The 18,699-nt window shown below is 47.5% G+C and overlaps 1 protein-coding gene across 2 annotated transcripts in view; it reads left to right on the forward strand.

Annotated features, from left to right (window-relative positions):
• The first annotated feature begins 4,705 nt into the window (after nucleotides 1-4,705).
• Nucleotides 4,706-18,699, forward strand: part of LARP4B (La ribonucleoprotein 4B) — a 56,762-nt gene continuing 42,768 nt past the window's right edge. Inside the window, exon 1 of one of the 2 annotated variants that reach the window (XM_036228239.1) lies at nucleotides 4,706-4,951. The gene's annotated coding sequence lies outside the window, so the exon portion shown is untranslated. Of the gene's footprint in view, nucleotides 4,952-5,195; nucleotides 5,218-18,699 lie in introns of those variants that run through there. The other variant, XM_036228240.1, reaches the window with a different exon arrangement.

The following is an 18,699-nucleotide window of genomic DNA, read 5'->3' on the forward strand; positions in this document are numbered from 1 at the left end:
GCAGGAGGAGGACTTCCTAAGACAGGAGAAAAGCAGGCGGAGCCCCTCAGGCCGAGCCCCTGAGGTCTGCAGGAGTGACAGCGGCATGAGGTGTGGCCAGCATTCATTTTCGTCCCTGCAGGTTCCACACAACCACTGCCACAGGGTCACAGGCCTCGTCACTTCTCCAGCCTCGTCTTCAGCAAACGGCCTGACCTGAAGGTCCCTTCGGCCTTCGAGGAACAGGGCTCCGCTTCTCAGCCACCTCGAACCTCTCCGCCTGAGCCTGCGCTTCTGCCCAGCCTCGCGAGGCCAACTTCCCACCCGACGTCCAATGCTTTCTCTGTGGTGTGTAGCTCAACCTCTTAGTTGTCACCTAAACTCCATTTCTAAGTGAAACTGTCTTCCGACTGCCCCCAGGAGGCAGTTGAGACTCCTCGGTTTGGTGCCCATGGCGACGACCTGGGACTGGCCCGGGCGTCTGTGTCGCCTCTGGGCCACCGCTGCGCCGCGTCCTCTCTGATCCGTAGTCCGGTTTTCTCACTGTTCCCCATAAATGCCAAGCTCATGCTGTCTTCCTGCTCCAGCCACTCCCCGGCCAGTCCTCAAGGTCCCAGCACTGCCAGCTACGTCCTCTCCCTACCCCTGGAATCCATCACACTTACTTTTAGAATAACATTTAGTCTTCTGAGTATTCAGGGTTTTGTTATACAGTATCTTGTTCACGAATGCCTCATCTCCCCCCAAACATTATAATATCTCTGAGAACACAGCCACGTTATGTGCATCGCTACCTTTGTATACATAGACAAATTAAGCATTTTGTTGTATACCCCTTAACAAATGACATCACGCTCAAGATCAAAATAGGGACCTTATGGCCGTTTATTGAATAGCCCTGTTTTGGGGGCTGGGAGGGCGCATCAGAAGAGGCCTGCTCACCTGCATTTCAGCAAACACACCAGGACGTGGTGATAGCATCAAGACCTCAAGATCGAAGGGATTCTGATTCCAGGCAGACTTAAAATAACTCGTATCTTCACTCGCAAAGGTTATATAAGGGAGCTGGACAGGCAGGACAGTTACTACCTTCGGGGAGAATTGAAGCTATTCTTCTGAGCACAGATGCCACAGCCTGCCTGGATTTCATCGCAGGGCAATACATTAAGTCTGGCTAAGTCTTTATATAGAAGGCTATTTGTCTTCCACGTTGCCGTGTTAAGCCGGGCATAGGAAGAAAACTTCCACTGAGTGAGCTGTGAGACTTTCGCGATGGGACTCGCACTCTGCAGGCGAGAACGGGACACGCCGCGGACCGCGGGGTCGCCCCGTCCGCGTCCCGGCTGGCCTCCCACTCCCTCCACGGGAACCCTGGGCGTTTCAAACCTCCGGGCTTCACTTCCCTTGTCTATAAAATGGAAATGGCGATAACTCACACCCAGTGTCACTCACTCTTTGATCTGTTTCTTCGCACGAACTCACGCACGCTTCTTTTGCAATGTGTTCTAATGTGTTTCTGTCACTATTCATTTTGATACTTCCACCGGACTTGACCACGCTAGTTCTGTATCGTGCTGGGTGGCTTTCTGGGCCAGAGGTCTTCCAGAGCTTTGAAACCTTATAGGAGGCCCCTCTTGCCTTATTAGAACATCTTGACTCCCTGTCAAGTTCAAACTTCGTGAGTGGCTGGCATGACCGCGGGTGGGGCTGGGGTTCCCGCCCTGCTCACCCTCTGGGTTCCTGTGCCCTCCCCGTCCTCGCCAACTTGACTTTATGCCCTGCCATGTTCAGACACTGCACTTCTCTGACCGGTGCTGGCCTCGCCCTCCGTGCCAGGAGGCGCCACAGCAGCACCTCCACCGCCATCACCCCGGCCTCGGTTTCATCATCACCTCCTCTGACCTCTTCCCGAGCCAGCTTCGCCCTCTCGCACGCGCTCGCTGCCCAGGCCCTGTGCGTACGCTCCGGCCTTCGGTCTTCCTCTCCAGCCCTCCCCGCCTTCCAGCCTGAGCCGCTCCGGCCAACTCTCCAGCGCTTAGCACGGTCCCCGAGGCAGACTAGGGACCGGGTGTTTAATTCATGGGTAAGCGATTGTTCTAGCTCATTAGGATTAAAATTTGAGCAGTGCAGATGAGTTTGCTAACATGCGGGGAAGATAATTTCCAATGATGATACATACCGTGGAGAAAGCGTTTATTTTTCACAGGAAATACTAGGAGAATAAAAGAAAAGAATGGTCTCAGATACTAGCTAAAATTTAGGCCTTTATTAAGAGAACGTCTTGCTTTTTTCACTAGCTAAATCAACCGACATTTTTAAGAAGGTGCTACGTACCCCTCCCCCCGCAACACATCGTTCCTTTGCGGACCTGACCATGGGTCCTGAGACAGTCACGCGAATGGAAAATCCTAACAGCTTTAATGGAGCTGTGAACAGAGTGCTCGGAGGACGCTGACGGAAAACGACTACAGACAAGGAAAAGATTTATGGTTGACATTCAAATTGTAACATGAAGAATAAGCCAGATTTTACCCGACGAGGAAGCAGAGGAAGGAGAGAAGAACACAGAGCAAGGACACCAGGGGCTGCAGCGCTCAGGGATAAGACGGCCCACTCGGCATCCTGCGCGGCCAGCCTCCGGGGACCCAGGCTCCTGCTGAGCTCTGGCCTCTAACGGGACTCGCCATGCACCACTGTGATTGTCCGTCGATGTGCCTTTCAGTAAACGGTAGGTCCTAGAGTGTAAAACCTGCATGTTATTCTGTCTGCACCAGCACCTACCCCAGCGACTTCAAAGTTCTTGCTAATTGAGTGTGATGGGAAGGTTAGGGTGTCTGACCCTAGGGCTGGAAAGGGGATGGAAGGGAGGGGCTGAGACAGGCAAGGGCCTTAGAATCTAGGGGCACAATGTGGACTTTACGTTCTGGGGAGGACAGCAGGTCTTGACTCATGGAGGATGAAGAGGCTTTTTAGGGAAATGTCTGTTGGCACAATGAGTGATGGGGTAAGGGGACCTGGAAGCAGAGACCGGCCACCAAGATATTCAAACAATCACGAGAGGAGCAAAACCATCCTAAGGGGGAGAAGGAAAGTGTTTTCAGGTAGGGTAGGTAGGACTCGTAATGGCTTGGCATGGGAAGTGTGAGTGGCTGTGGTTTGAGAGATGTATACTAGCATGATTTTTGAAAATTAATCTTATCTTTTTAAGTAGAAAACCATTAAAATGCGTTTTATGTTATAACTTCACTTCCCAAGGTGAAAGTGAATGTTTCATTTGAAATATAGGTCCAGGGGGAAAAAAAAATCTTAGAGGAAAAGCCGCGTGTCAATTGTCTAAGAGATGTCATTTTGGTATAAGTATTTTATCATTTATGTTATTAGTCTTTCATAATTTAGGAACTTGTCTGGGTATCAAAATGTCTGCCAGAATGCAGACACAAGCGAAAAGATAAAAGGCTCCCTGACCAACTTTGGAGAATTCCTGATCTTTCAAAGGCAGACCACATCCCTGGGCTCAGGGATAATGTCAACAGCCTGGATAAGGGCCTTGGTCTGAGAGGTTACAAGGGGAAATAAGCATAAGGGAAGTCCCTGAGGGCTCCACGACATATTCCATAGGCTCCTGGGACAGTGAACTTTCATAGCTGTGAGTGTGTGTGTGTGTGTGTGTGAAATATGTACAAACTTTCGGTGTACTTTCAGAGTCTTTTTTTGTGTGTTCGAACTTTCCGTGTTAGAGGAAACCTCAGTCTCACGTGATTGTTATCCTCAAAGACGGTGTTATGAATATCTTTTAACTCACAAGTGTCTTAGAGCTAGGAAGTGATAACACCTCGCAAAGCAGGAGGCCCACGCTGATGGCGACAGTGATCCCCGCATGAATACACAGACGTCCAAAACACAGACTCGTGGGCACTCCAACACCGTCGGGAGGGACAGGTAAGCACGGGCGCACTGTAAGCCTGGGAGGGCGACTCAGAAGAGCCTTTTGACGGACTAAACCCTACAGTTTGGACTAACTCATACTCATGTCTACAACCACCAATAACCCGTCGGAACAGGTACACAAGAAATCAGGCAGCAAGCTTAAAGGTGTGCATAGTTCCCTTCTGGTTTCTCTCCCCATAAAACGGTCGGGGGTGACACAGTCTGTGTTTGGAGAGACACCTGAGACCTCAGCATTCCTCCTGAAGTTTCTGAGACGACAGCTGCCCCGCCGAGGACCCAGGCGCGGCGGGAGGCGACGGCGACCCCACTGCCTTCTCCCCAGCGAGCGCGCTCGGGGGTGCTGACCCATCCCGACCTCCACGGGGGCCGGGATCGCCGTCAAGGGGCGAAGGGTGTCGCGTTCCTGGTGTCGGGGTCAGGATTCGGATGGCGAGGGGCACGTGGGTGTAGGTCCCGGGGGCCGCCGGTCTCCTCAGGTCGCGGCGGCGCGACAGAGACCGCGGGGCGGGGCCGGGCCGGGCGGCGTGCGCGGGGCGGGGCCGGGCGGCGTGCGCGCCCGCGCCAATCACAGGCACAGCCGGGAGGGCGCGCGCAGGGAGCCCGAGGGGAGGGGCGGGCCGGACTCCGCACGCGGCCAATCGCGGCGCCGCGCCCCCATGACGTCATGCCCTCCCGAGCGCCAAGCGCCAGTCGGCGGGCCGGGCGCGTGGGGGCGCGGGGGCGCGGGGCGCGGGCGCGCGGGGCGGGACTTCCGCCGAATCCCGGAAGCGGGAGCTGTGTGTTCTCATGCGAACGGGAAGGAGCGTTGGGGCGCCGGAGTCGCGAGGTTGAGACATTTTCGGGCCCGAAACGGGAAGGAGCTGCTGCCGCCCGCCGCCAGCCCGCGCCGCGCCGCCCTCCGCCGCTCGTCCGGGCCGGCCGCGCCCCTGCTCCCGCCCCTCCCTCACGGCCCGTCCGCGTGTGGCGCGGTCGCCGGGCACCGGGGCTGCGGCGGTCGGCGGCCGGGCGGCGGCGGCGCTGACAGGTGAGCGAGGCGGGCGGGCGGCTCCCGGGCCTCCCCTTCCTCCCCGCCCCCCCGCCGCGCCCGGCCGTCGCCTCGGACCCGCGCCGCGCCCGCCTGTCACGGGCCGCCATCTTCCCGGAGGACGCGGCCGGCAGGGCGGCGGGCAGGACCGCGCCGGACGGAGCCGGGCGGCGGGCAGCGCGGCGGGCAGGGCGGCGGCGGGGTGCAGGGCCCGAGCACGGGCCGGGCCGGGGTCGCGGCCGGGCCCGCGCAGCGCCGGGGGCTGGGTAAGGTCGGGGTCCCGGCAGGGGCAGGGCCAGGGTCTCAGCTCAGGGTCCGGGCACGGCTGGGGTCCGGGCGGGACAGGGCTGGGGCCGGAGCAAGGCAGGGCCCGGGTCGCAGCCCGGCGTCCGGGTACGGCCGGGCCTCGGGCAGGGCAGGGCCGGGGTCCGGGCAGGGCCGGGGTCCGGGCGGCACAGGGCCGGGGCCGGTCCCGGCCGCCGGTCTGGCCCGCACTGCGGCGGCCTCGCCCTGCCCTCCGCCCCGGATCCCGGGACCGCCGGCGGCCGGGGAGGGGACGGGGTCGCTCGGACCAGGAAGTGGGGATCCTGTTGCTGGGTGTGTTTTTGGGAAGCTCCGGTTCTCTTCTCGATAGGCTTGAGAAGAGGCAGATTCTGAAGGAATTAGGAAAAAATCAAATCTGAGTATGTCCCGTGTTCGAAATAGGGCGAGGAGACACGGTCGAGAAAGGGACTGGTCAGGAATCTCCTACCACCTGCTTCCCGGCCAGGTCCCGTCAGACCGTAGTAAACTCGAGTTAAGACTTCAGTGTAATTTTGTGCGGTTACTCTTGCTTTCCGCCTCATTTTTATGTAAAATGGTCTTTAATTTTGGCTGACATGAAACTTGGGGAAATTACCTGCAGGGTAGCTCTTAGGCGTTGGAGAGGCCGTCCCTTGCTGCTGTAACTTGTCTTAATCTTAAGTGGAAGTTTGAAGTTTTGGATAACCGAAGGAACGGAAGGATTTTCCTGGACTGTGCAGGGAAAATTAGTATTTAAGTGTGAAAATTTTTAAAAAAGATAATGCCAACTTGAAGACGAATATTGTTAAGTAAGCATACAAGTTATTTTCCCCCTTTAAACGGTTTTCTTTCTCTTTTGTTATTTCTTATTTTGTGTTAAGTACTTAAAACGCACTTGCAATAGGTGCTAAGCTGTAGTTTGCAAAGACCGCAGGGACGGGTAGGGAAGCGTGACGTTCACTTCTCTGTGGTGGTCAGATAGTACCTGCCATGGTGCCTTGTGCGATTCCCGTGCTTCCCCACCTGCCTGGCTCCCTCTAATTTACAGTCGGGATAATTTACAGACGTTGGAATGGTTGTGGCTTTTCACCTTTTCTCTGTATTTGATATACTGAAAGGCAGTTTTATAATCAAGCTATAAGAAATCGCTTGACCGAAGTTTGCTTGAGTTGCTCAAAGTGAAATACTTTCTGAAAGGCATTAGATTAGCAAGTTTATTGTTCAACTATAAATTTGATTTTTGTACTTCCCTTTGAAACTTTTGTTTGCTTAGAAATAAATTCCATCCTCTATTTTGAAAAGTTAACGTGAGATAACTTGTTTACGTGACAGAATGGCTGGCTTCTTATTGATTACAGATTACTAACCCTTTGGGTGCTTCACTTTTCATCTCCAAGGGGTTAATATCAACCTCATATGACTGTTGGAAAACACTGATGTTGGTCGTTTCTACTATTTTTTAATTACCGAGATTCTTATTAAGAATTTCGAAAATGGTGCTCACCTTATTACTAGTTTCAAAATTCTTTCTTTGATTGTCAGTTTTATTAGCAGAGAGGTTTTTATTTTGCTTTATCACATGTATATGGGCATATAAATCAGGTTCTGAGGACAGAATATGTATTCGGAGAAAGGAGTTATACTATATTTGAATAGCAACCAGGGAGAAAATGATAATATGGGTACAAAAGTTCCTTAGTACTTAACTTTAACATGTTTTGTAGAATAGTAGCTGAAGTTAAATGGCAACACATTCAGGGAGAAATCTGATTTTATTTAATGTTCCTTGGGATTGCGTTTTTTTTTTATTGAGATTTGGAGAATTTATTAATTTATTAATAATTAGTTAATTTAGTAATTTATTGACAAATACAATATTTAAACTGGAAACACATATTTTACTTAGTCATTTGTTTTTATGAAGCAATCTTCACATACTGTAAAACGAAATTCTTAAGTGCAAGTTATTCTAAAATACTTAAGTTGTAAGTTGGGAAGATCAAGTCATTAATGGCAGTAACAATCAGCAGTGCCTGCAAGTAGCTGTTGTTGCAACAATGTTTACAAGTTTTCTCTTATTTACACATGTCATTTGACAGGTTTTTGTAGTGCTAGACCTGTGGTTGATATCACCAACCAAAAATTGGCTGACAAACTCCTTTCAATCCTATTTCAGTGTCATGCTGGAGTTCATACTTTTCATAGTGATAACTAGGATTATAATCTAGGTCTAATTTTAGTAATATGTTATCTTTATGATGGCCCCTTGAGATTGCAGAAAGCTGTATACCTATGTTACTTCAAATCCATTTGTTATTGTCTTAATGTTAAAGGTATAAGTTTTAAGTAACACATGTCTGTAGTCTGGCAGAGTTCCCATGTTTAAGGCTTTCTTTTCAGATTGGTAAATGCAAGAAAATCTCAGTATATTCCTGTCATTCCTCCTATGAGACCATTGATTCAACCTTTGCTAACAGAAGAAAACAAACACTGGTGTTATGTCTATGGGAAATGCATGGTTAAAAAACGCACTGCTGTAGGAGCTTTGAGGCTTCTGCTCTTTGATAAAACTTTATTCCTGTAAAGAGTTCTCCTTTTTCTGTAGTAGCTAATTTTAGAGTTTGCAGTAAATGAGGCACTGCCTTCTTTCTGAGAGGGTTAAACTCACCAGACCTGATGTTGGTTTAGTTTAGGTCAATTTAAACTTTTTGTTCCTAATCCTTGCACTGGCCCTTGTCTTTGGAGCTGCTTTCCTGGAGCAGTTGTGATTAGAGATTGAATTTCTTTATTGGCATATTGGAATTGTAAGGTAGAAAGCCATTAGGTTTTCTTATTCAAAGGAGGGTGATAATTCCAACGTGCAGATTTTTTTCTAACAGTCTAGTGATCTATTTTTCCTGAGTGTAAATGTCTTCCTCAGGGACAGGGAAAATTAACTTAGCTGTGTTTCCTTCCCTTCGCGCACCTCCTGGTACTGTCCCCTCTCCCCGCCGCGCCTTTTATCCCTTCAGTGCCTTTGTAAACTGTCTTTTCACCATTTTCCTGCTGAAGCTGTGTGTCTCGTATTTAATCATGAAGGGCTGCAGGTGAATGATGCTACCATTTTTGCGCCTACTGCCAGGGCCTGGTTCCATCTTCACTGTCAGCCCTGTGTGCCTGCTAGTGAGACCTGGGCCACAGAGTGCATTGGGTAACATAGAGGATATTTGATATTTACTTGAATTTGAAAGCGTGCTACTTAATTTTTAGGAGGAGTTTCATAATCATCGAGACGAGACTTAGTCTTCACTGAAAATGTTCTTTACGAAACCTGATATGCAAAAGTTTTGCCTTAGAAACTGATAAATTATGGTATTTATTTGCGTGATAAAAATAAAATGCTCTCTTTTATTTACACACACCATTTTAGTCACATTGCAGTCAGAGGTTGGTTGCTTTAAAGGTATATCCTGATTGTCAGGACCTTTTAAAAAGCCCTCAGTGACCATCCCCTGCCTAAATAAGCACCCAGGCCTGGCCCCTGGGGCCTTGCCACTTTGCCTCCTCCGTGGCAGGGTAACCTTTGGTCAGCCTGACTACTGCCTTCCCCCGCCCCCACACCCCAAAACCACGGCGTTGCCTTTGCTCTCTGTAGTTTGCCTGACGTTGGATGTCTCCTCCCCCCCCCCCCACTCGCCTTAACTCCTTAACCCATCCTTTTAAAGATATTTGAGATAATTCAGGAGTCCTTCAGGATTCCTCATCTTTATTTCTAAGGTCCTGCTCTGTGCTTCCCTGTGTCCGTAGCACCCGAGGCATAGCACCTAATTAACTAATGGAAATTCTTTGGGCACGGTCCTTTTACCTCTGTGACCTCTGTGCCTAGCCCAGGACCACAGACCACTATGTTTAGTAAACTTTATTCAACTAGAGGGATAAAGGCACACCTAAAGACACCGCCTACCTCAGTTTTAGAGAAATTGTTTGCAGATCATAGGTTTGCATGCTTTCATAAACAAACACGAAGATCTTCATTAGAAAGGGTGGAGAGAAAGTGCTTGCAAATTTTATTTATAAAATGCTAACCAACTCCATGGCTGCATCTAGTGTGTACAGCACTATTTGAGGTAGAGTGGTTTTAACGCTCGACGTGGATTATACTCTTTTCAGTCATTAAAGACTGCCCCCTTTTGTTAACAATAAATTTCCTACTTGTTTATTTGGCTTTAAAATTAAAACATTTTGTTAACCCAAACAAAGCAATTGCAATAGTGAAAAATATTTTTAAGCTTCAGATTCCCCCACCCCCTTCATTGCTAGGGGGCCTGGTGGGAGGAGGGCCCTTGAGAGGAAAGCCAGGATTTGTCTTCCTCCCGGGCAGGTGTTTTTGATCAGACACTAGCCATCGAATGATGAATGGTACCAGAACTTTTCTCTAAGGCTGTGGTCTAGAAGAAATTAGGAAAGTGAATTGTTTGTTTAAAGTAGACTGGCATTTGGAGTCTCGAAGCTTCCTTATACGAAGGTCCTTGGTCACTCTCAATTCCACACTTCCTTGAGCAGCCCTGTTATGACAGTTGCGTTTATTATAGCATATCTCGTGGCAGGCGCCTTCATCTCCCTTCCCTGCTTTATTTTTCTTTGTAGCGCTTGTTGCTACATGATCCCATGCCATGTAATTTCTGTATTTTACGTGTTATCCGTCTTCTCATACTTGAATGTTAACTTCATGAGGTCGAGGGTTTCTGTCTATTTTATTGATATGAACCTAGACCATAGGATGGTACACAGTATGCACTGAATAATTTATGACTAAATCCCAGGGTTAAAATGGTGAACAAAAGGGATAAATTGCCTCTTTGGAGCTTGCTGTCCACTGAGGCAGGTAGACAGATCAGCAGGCCTGAGAGTCTGTTCTGCTGGGTGGGAGTCATCACAGAGGCCCTTAAGGGCTCTGGAGGCCTCTTTCCCTAAGGAGGGGTGGGGTGGGGTGGGGTAGGGTGGGGTGGGGTAGGGTAGGGGAGAGATAGCCTTCTAGGGCTAGAGGGTTTTGTGACAACCCTCTTCTGGGGAGGGCAGAGCAATTTGGAGGAACGAATTTGAATGAGGCTGAGGAAGGGGGAAGGGCTGGGAGAGGCGGAGCTAGATCCTGCTGAGTCTGCGAGGTCCTGGCAAAGGTGAGAATTTTGTTCTGTATCCTAAGAACAATTATAGGGTTTTAAACAGGAGAATTATATGACCAGAACTGCCTTTTCAAAGTGGTCATCCTGCTTTATGGAGAGTGGCGTGGAGGGGGAGGAATGGGCACACCTGGATATGTATTACTTGGCCCCCAGGTGGAGAGCCCCAGTCTAACTGAGGAGCAGCATGCTCAGAACCCCTTTCATTTATATTATATATAGCATGTATGTTTAAAAAATATGTTTAAAAAAAGCCTTAAATCTGCTAGTGTTTGTCAGGTGTTTAAATTGTTTCAGCTTTTATTAAGGCAGACTAATTAACAAGATTCCTTTTTTAGAAACCTCTGAAAAATGAGAACATTCTGTTTTCAGGATTCAGAAAGCTTTGTTTTATTGTCAAAGCTCAAATTTCAAGCAGAGATAAAGACAGTGACCAATTTAATAGAGATTTACATATTGCCTCATGATTATTTTTTCTCTCTGAACATGTTAAACATTCCCTTTTCAAACAATTTTTATTCTGAAAATATCAAGTCCTCTAAAAACTGCTTTTTAAAGATTTCATACTTTCTGAACATTGTTTTCGTTTGTTGATTACATTATACGAGCTCTTTTTTCATTGCGGAGATTTTACCATCTGTATAATTTCTGCCTTACCATTTACACATAACCACCACACAAACTGTATATAGTACTCTGTAATTCGTTGCTGCCTGGCTTATCACAACTCCTCATAGTCGGAGAATACTAGGAACCTTTTCAAAGTAGACTTGAAGTCCCTGTGGAAAGTCGCCTTTTAAACATCTAGACATTTGGAAGGCAAAAGCATTTTTCTTTTACTTATGTTTTTAGCAGGTAAATAAAAACATTCAAACAATTGATTATATGCTAGTTGCCATTTAGTCTGGAAGCTTAGTTCGAAAACCTTTTTTTGGATGAGACTTTCCCCCTGACATTATTGTAAGGTCCATGGTCTTTTTTTGATTAATATCTGAATCTTCAGTGATACTTGTTATCCATTTCCGGTTTCCCTTCTTTGGGTCACTCAGAGTACAGGCCACTGTGCAAATGAGTAACTGATGAGTCAGCAGCATTTGCCTCCACACACCTTAAATGTGTGTGGGGGGGAGGGAGGGCAGTCAGTGAAGACCAAAGGGCGGATGAAGAAGGCAGTTGACAGTAGTTTCTGTCTGCCTGTGTCCCTTAGTTTTTCACCTGCTCTTCCTGTTTCCTTTATGCGTTGATGAGTTTTCCTGTATTCTGAAATTGTTATTTTTCAGGACTCGGTGCAGGAGAGTTAAACCACCACTTGAGAGGACTGGAAGGAGAAAATAGAATTGCCAAGTAAAACTGCAGGGTGTCCAGGCATGTAGCATTTTAAAGTCCCTGTGCCGGGCGGAACTCCAGTTCAGAGGGAAATGCTTTCTGGCAGAGAGTGCTTTGAGATCCTAAATGACCATGAGTTTTACTATTGAAGTCAGGCCCGCACACTGGGCGTCTTCCTTTCAAGTTCAACATATTGAAAGCGTATTTGATTGTTATTGTGGAGGTTTTCGGCTGGACGTTTTTTATGACACCACGAGATTGCAGCTTAAGATAAAAAGCTGTGGATCAGACAGTTTCACAAAGGCATTATATTGCCACAAATTGTATCAGTAGGTAACTTTAGGAGCAGGCGAATAAAAGCTGGGTCATTAACTTCCAGTTCACAATTCGCTGTGTAGGGCCGAGATTAGGGATGTTTATTGATAATTTGTAAGGAATATGTTTACCAAATGTTTAATGGTAATTAACAATACATTTAATTAGCCTTAATCCAGTTACATGGAATATTTTGTTTTTATCAGTGTCATTGTCACCTGTCTGGAATTCGAAGATTGAGCAGGAAGCCTTTAATTCTTTTTGACGGTTACCGTAGTGTTTGGTGTGAATGAAACAATACTTTGAAGTAGGACAGTCATTTTCTGAGACTTTGAGTTTTGGTCTATATTATTTTATGAAATGCAGTTTGATAACTAACTTCTGCAAATACCCATCCGAAAAATAGTGCAGTATTGCAGTGGTAGTCTTAGGGTTTTAGAGCCCTAAAGACTCAGAAACTGAAGGCCCCGGCAGGAGTGTTCATTAGAGCTGCAGTCAGTCAGGTGGTGGCAGAGCGAGGACTAACTTTGGTGTCTTCTCGGAGTTTGGTTGTCGTTGCACTGTCGTTATGGAGCTCGCGTGGGGTGCTCCTGAAGGTGTGTGCCCAACAGTAGAATTTCAAAAGGAAAATTGGAATTAGCGAAAGCGTTAACTATAGATTTTAAGTCAGCATTTTACTTTTTTTTTTTTAAAGGATTCTTAAAGCAGCCCTTAAAATCCTTTTTAAAACATTGAAATAAAGTATTCCAGGAATATCACGAGTTTTGTCATTTTCAATAATTTGGCCTATTAGCTGTAATCCATTTAGGAAGGTACTCAGAGTTCTTTCCGTTTGTCTCGTGTTTAGACTGCAGTTTGCATGTTTTCTTTGAGAAATAGTCTAAGGGAAGTTCGTGTAGAGTTGGTGGTTTCCTCCCGAAGCATTCTGTTGTAGACCTTTGTAGCCACGCTGCTGGCATGGTGCTCCATGTTCCAGTCCAGGCAATGTTAGCCCTTCTGCCCATGCCTGTCACTTTTCTGTAGAGGGAGAAGTGACCCGCTGTGAGCACTGCGCCACCTCTCTTGCCCTTAGTTTACCGTCCTCCACAGTTGTCGCTTGCCACCCGCCGATTTTGATTTAACAGCTTGCAGCTCTCTTGCAGAACTGAGGAATGAATGCAGAGTCAACAATTCCCACCCAAACAGTGTATTTGGCTTCTAATCTGGAGGGCCCGTGACCCCTGCCCTGCCTCCCACCCAGTTGTTCTTCAGAACACCTGTTTGATTATTTGGGAATTTGAGGCCTGGAGACCAAATGAGGGAAGAGCAGAAAATGAGATCTGGGTAGCTTCTTGCTTCCAAATCTATTGCATATGACACCATTGGAAAGCACAGGTGTCCTGTGTAGCATCTCCCGTCCAAGCGACTGATGGGGTGAGGGCTAGCCACACAGCATAGCTTATCATCGGAAAGTTTTAATAGCGTTTATGTTGACGATCGTCGAGGTCGGGGATGTCCGACACCGCAAGGCCAAACAGTAATTCAGCATTATTGGAGCTGATTCTGATGATTTGCTTGGAACTGTTAAGGTTTGTCATCTGTTCATCTGTGATCCTAACTGGTGTAGCTGTTCTGACCCAGTTGTTTATCCAGCGGAGATGTGTCATGCCTTTGGAATATCATGCAGATTATCCAAAGTCAAATATTTTTGACTTCATTACTGTAGAACTTAAATTCTCTTATTAAATGCAGTATCACTTTTGTAAGGAACACTTCCTGTTAGGGGGTACTCATCACATTTTTTGTATTTTTCATTGTATTTTTACAAATACAAATTCACTCTATTTTTACTTTATAGTACAAAGTAACTGTCACCTTGGAAGAGTGGAGCGTGTTCCGCTGTCACAGGTAATGTCTGACGGTGGGCGGTTAGACCGCGCTTGGATGCAGAGGCCGTCATTTTCCGAGTGCGTTGTGGCAGGTCGTTACTGCCCGGGTCTGCCCTCCGGATCTCCGGGAGCAGCAGCGCCCACTGCGGTTTTCCAGCCTGTGCTCTGGCTGCACACGCCCTAAACATGCTCGCGGCGCGTAAAATGGGGATGCCCAGCGTCACCACCTGGAGAGGAGAGCCCTGGGTTCACTTCCTCCTCAGACTCTCGGCCTGTTGTTCACAGATGGACTGGGGGTGGAGGAGGCTGGCCTTGGACCTCTGTGTCTGTGTTTGACTTAGCTCCGATGTGTCTGTTTTTCCAGTGAAAGGGCTCCTGGCTTTCAACAGATTTCAAAAGGGTCTTTGACCTCTGCCTTCAGCATGTGTTTGCCACTTAGGAACCTCTTCAGTGATTTGTTACTTTGATAATTAAACATAATTTGTAATGTTACCTTTGCTTCGTGTTTAACCATTCTGTGTTTAGATTCCCAGGCGCACTTACATCTACGCGCACGCGTTTACGTACACAAAATCTAGAGACTCAAATAAAGGGAAAGCGAGTGCACAGTAATTTTGCCCTAACCTACAAGCACTGCCGTCCCCACGAACACATCGTTTGGAATATGTCCCAGCAGGAGCTCTTCCTTGAATTTGTCTCGTTCTCTGAGCTTTATGTTCCAGATAGTAGGAATCTCTCTCCAAATGTTTATTGCACGAAAGGCAAAGTGACTGAACGCGTGTTGGCCGGGATCCTGCCCCTTCAGGAGCTGTGTCAGGGCCGCCAAGGCGGGGGGTGTAGGCCTGCCCTCGCGGTGCTGGGATGACGGGACTCGTTTGGCACTCTGTCAACTGGGTATGAAGGGTTTACGCCCCGAGCTCTGTGGGGAGGACAGGAGTGACACCTCGGCTGGCCCGGCTGCTGTCACGGTGTCCCTGGAGCTGGCCCTCGGGTGTGCGCTGCGGGTCAGGAGCAGTGGGTGGGTTGGGGCCCTCGGAGGCTGGAGCAGTCATCCCGGCAGTTGGGACAGCATGGACAGGGAGACCTACAGGGAGACGTGGGCCTGTCTGGGGGCAGGGGCTCGGGTGCGGGCTTGGGTGCAGGCTCCTGGTTTGGCCAGCTGCGTGGGTGATACTCCGTTTTTCCTGGAGATGGATCGATTGTCAGTTTTTGCTTGTTCGTTTGTTTTAAATGAGAAGTGGGGTTTGGGAGTGAATTTGAGTCTGTAGATTAAAAAAACTGCCTGAATTTTGCTTAGCTGTCCCGAAATTCGGCATCTGATGTTAGCTGAAGCCATTCAGAGCTGAGGGCGGAAGGGCAGCACTGAGGGTCCAGAGGAGGAAGGTCAGGGCCCCAGGTGCGCCACTGCCCTGGGGAGAGCAAGGGCCTGGGCCACAGTCTGCTTTGTCTCTCCGACCCGTTGAATTGTGCTTACAAAGGCCGGTTCAGTGTGTCCCACCCTTGTTTAGGACAGCAGTGTGCTTACTAGTGAGTGCACTTGTGATCTAATTGAAACGAGCTGACAAAGGTGCTGGACGACCGTCGCTCAGAGATTTCACAGGCTCAGTGTCTCCATAACGAGGGACTCACCAGGAAACCACTAGTGAATTCGGTGCCTGGGGAAGGCAGCCGGACACAGCTGGGCGGTGAGGGTGGCGGGGCGAGCGCTGGGGAAGGCCAGGGGAAGGCCACGGGCCCCGGACGCCAGCTCCCTGAGCGGGAGGACCGTTTAAGTTCACTGTGACCCATGTGACTGTGCAGCAGAACGGAGCGAGCGAGCTCTTGCTACTAGAACTGCTCTGCTGACGGGGGACGCCGTGCAGTGCGTGGGCGGTGCCCGAGGTCTGGCGTGTGACCTCCTCGTCCAGCTGAGCGCACCTGTGCGCATCTGCCTGAGGTGGCCGTCAGCCCTTCCTGAGTCTCCCTCTGGTGAAGTGTGGCTGCCTCGGGACGCTCTTTTCTAGGAAAAGAAATGCCTCTGCTGAGGGCAAGGAGTTGCACTGGGATTGGGCAGGAAGGCTGGAACTCCCCACCTCAACTTTGTACTTTGTTTTACAGAATAACCAATACAACCACAGGCGAGGTAAGAGAAGATGTTTCATCTTCACATTGCTTCACTTGTTTCAAATAACAATTTATTTTGGCTTCTTTATAACCAAGTATTGGAGTGGTTGTTGCGAGTTTGTCAGATTTAACAGATGACACACTCCTAGCCAGAGGGTTAATGAGACTATCTAAACTTTGTTTTGTTTTGTGTTTTCATAAGCATCCTAGCTAAAATGGTCTTCCAAATAATCGTTCTCTCCAAAGCAAGATAGTGTGTCAAAAACCAGTTCTAAGGCGTCTTAAAGCTGGGAAGGACCTCTTCCAGGTGAACTCATGCCTAATGTTTTGAAACTGTTCACCCAAGTGGCTGTGCCGTTCTACCTTCGCGCCGGTGACGTGGGACGGTTCTGATCTCGCCACATCCTTGCCAGCACTCGTCTCCTTTTTGGTTGTGGCCGTCCCAGTGAGTGTGAGGTGGCGTCTTGTGTTTTCACGTGTGTTTCCCTAATGACTAACAATGTTGAGCATCTTTTTGTGTGCTCATTGGCCGTTTGTATTTCTTCCTTGCAGAAATGTCAGTTCAGACTCTGCCCATTTTTAACTTGTTTTATTACTGAGTTTTGGGAATTCTTTTTTCCAGATATATGTTCCTTATCACATGTACGATTTGCAAAAATTTTCTCCCATTCTGTGGGTTATCTTTTTGCTTTATCGATGGTGCGCTTCGAAGCACAGAAGTTTTTTATTTTGATGAAGACTGATTTATTTTTTCATTTGTTGCCTGTGCCCTTGGTGTCCTATCTAGGAAGCCATTGCCTGATTCGAGCTGACGAAGATATACTCTAGTGTTTTCTTCTGAGTTTTGCAGTTTTAGTTTTTACGCCTAGGCGTTTGATCTATTTTAATTTTTATAAAGAGAGTGAGATAGGGGTCCAGCTTCGTTCTTTTGCATGTGGCTATCTAGGTGTCTCAGTACCATGAGTTAAAAAGATTATTCTTTCCGTATTGAATGGTCTTGGCACCCTTTTGAAAATTAATTGACCATAAAGGTAAGGGTTTATTTCTGGATTCTTAGTTCTATTCCATTGATCCGTATGCCTGTGCCAGAACAACACTGTATTGATTGCTCTAGTTTTGTGGTAAGTTTTGAAATCGGGAAGCGTGACTCTTTCATCTTTGTTCTTTTCGAGATGGTTTTGGCTCTTTGGGGTCCCTTGCATTTCCATAGGAATTTCAGATCAGTTTCCTTCGATTTCTACAAAAAGAGCCTGTGGGATCTTGGTAGGCTTTGCGTCGACTCTCTCGATGGATTTGGGGAGCGTTGCCTTCATAAGAGTGGCATGTCCCCCACCTGCAAACCCTGACCGTCCTCATCCAGAACGCCAGGTGTCTGTCCATGAGGACTCGTTTTATGTCAGTGGTTCTTGTCCATTTCGGTCTCAGGACCTCTTTATACTGGCAAACACTGAAGATCTCTAAGGGCTTTTGTTTATGTGGCTTATATCTAAAAATTAATTCTTGAAATTAAAGCTCAGAGATTAAAAAAATTTTTTCTTAATAACAGACCTGTTACATGTAATATAAATAACATTGCTTATGAAAAGACAGTAACCTTAAACAAGTAATCTAATGGAGAGAGTGGCATTGCTTTATGTGTTTGGAGCGCCCCTTAAGATCTGATTTACTAGACTCTCGGCTGGATTCTCATCTGCTTCTGCATTTGTTATTTTGGTCCAAATATGAGGAGAAAATCTGGCCCCATACAAATATGTAGTTGGAAAAGTGAGGAGTATTTTTAAATGTCTTTTCATATAACTTTAAAGGTTCTTCTCTGAGAGTACACCAGAACTCCACTGCACTATTGTGGTAGAGAATGAGTGAAAAAGGCAAATGACACCGTGGCAGTATCATGAAAACCATCTTGTCCTCCCGGACCTGGATGAGGGTCTTTGGGACCCCTGACAGAGGGGTCAGGGGTCTCTGTCTTGGACAACAAGATGAGTAGTGTAGTTTCAAAGGAAAATGGCTCGATGACCAAATGACACTTTTAGCATCTGTGCTCATAACCAGGTGGGAAGGGACTCAGATGCTCTCCCTGCCGGGTCAGCGCTCGCTCTTGTCTAGGAAAGACCGCCGGCCTGCAGGGTGAGGGGGCTGCTCGGTAGACTGGAGCCAGCAAGCCTGATTAGTTGTTATTCAAAAAATTGAGACTGCAGGCATGAAAGAAAGTAACACGCTCTCCTTGAGTTTTAGCATTTTTATTGTTAGTCACCTGGTGTATTTCCTCCTAGTGTCATTTGCTTTTAAATATTCACAAAGTTATGCGAATTTTTAAAACATAACTAATTATGCCGTCTATAGTTTACATCCTGCTTTTGTACCTTAAGTAATTTTTGTGAATATTTTAAATGATAGTAATATATTCCATTAGTTTCTGCTTTCCGTACTTAAATATCTTTCTTTTTTTTTAATCTGCTAAAGCTGCCGTGAACATTGTTCATAAAATAGTTTACATAGTTTTGATAGAAGTAAATATGTGGTTTTAGATGTCTGTTTATACTATATCCTAGTTAGAGTTCCCTTTTTACTTTTATTGCAGAAGAACGTAGAGAGGCCAGTACAGCAGTCAGCTTGCATCAACTAGCTGTATTCCTGTATTTTGGTTTCTTTCCTTTCCTTACACTTAAAAATATATATTAGCACATTTTAAAGC

This window comes from Rousettus aegyptiacus, unplaced genomic scaffold, assembly GCF_014176215.1.
Source record: "Rousettus aegyptiacus isolate mRouAeg1 unplaced genomic scaffold, mRouAeg1.p scaffold_m13_p_10, whole genome shotgun sequence".
Lineage (NCBI taxonomy): Eukaryota > Metazoa > Chordata > Mammalia > Chiroptera > Pteropodidae > Rousettus > Rousettus aegyptiacus.